The following is a 1,064-nucleotide window of genomic DNA, read 5'->3' on the forward strand; positions in this document are numbered from 1 at the left end:
GCCCACCTTGCCGGCCGCGGGAGGGAGGCGGGCAGCTCCGCGCATGGGGCCGGGGATCAGTGAAAGGGATTTCCTCCTAATACCCCCACCCCAGCCCGTGTAATCCAGCCCTAGTCCTTAAAACACACTAACCCCGGCTTCTTTGGGAGCCTTCTCTGTGTAAACTTTCCCTGCTGATAGCTCCCTTTATCTCGTGAGCTCTGATACCCTGTCTCTGGGCTTTCGGTTTATTCACCGCTTTTATGTTGGTAGGCAAACCAAATAAAGTTAGAGGCGACAGTTTAGGCCACTCCGGATAGTTTGCTGACATGCATAACATCAGCGACTTCTGTGGGGCAGGTATTCGTTAGAAACAGGCACGACCCTTAAGGGAAAGAACATTGAAACGCCAGATCAATGCTTTTTGGTATTAGACGAATGTACTTTTCTGTCCATCATTTGGCGAGATGTGTACATGACACTCCTCGCGATGATTGCCTGCTTCACAATTAAAAAACTTGTTTACTGTCTATAAATTCTAGTGCATCTTCTTCTCGTGCATCAGTCCTTGCTGAAAGTTTGGTAGCACTAAGAATGTTTCGTTTAAAATACCTGGAGACAATGGTGATGGTTGAAATATGATGCAATTTTCTAAAATGAAGTGGGAGGGAACGAGCCCATTAATTGAGCATGTTTTTTTTCCGCCAGAAGTAGGAATTTATTGCAGCCGGCTCACACGAATAACACACTGTGCGTGTGTGTGTATGTGCTGCGTTAGATTGCAGGCAGAGTGCAGGTGAAAGCGAGCGTCTGCGGGCGTTCAAGTAACCCTCAGCATCGCAGCCGTGAGTGGGGACCTGGAGTTAGGGCTTCCCCTTCAAAAACAGAGAGGGACATTTTTTCCGACTTTTTTTAGGTGAAGAGGCTTAGCTACTACTCTCTGTGGCTGAGATATTTGCTCGGAATGAGTGAGGACGCACTTTCACCTCGCCCAGGCATTTTTCCCCACAATTGCTGTAGTAGAAATGTGTCAATTTTCATCCAGTCATCTTTTGAAAAGATTTGTTGCTGTTGCTGAGGCAACA

The sequence above is a fragment of the Corvus brachyrhynchos genome, unplaced genomic scaffold, assembly GCF_000691975.1.
Source record: "Corvus brachyrhynchos isolate BGI_N302 unplaced genomic scaffold, ASM69197v1 scaffold146, whole genome shotgun sequence".
In the NCBI taxonomy this organism is placed as follows: Eukaryota; Metazoa; Chordata; class Aves; order Passeriformes; family Corvidae; genus Corvus; species Corvus brachyrhynchos.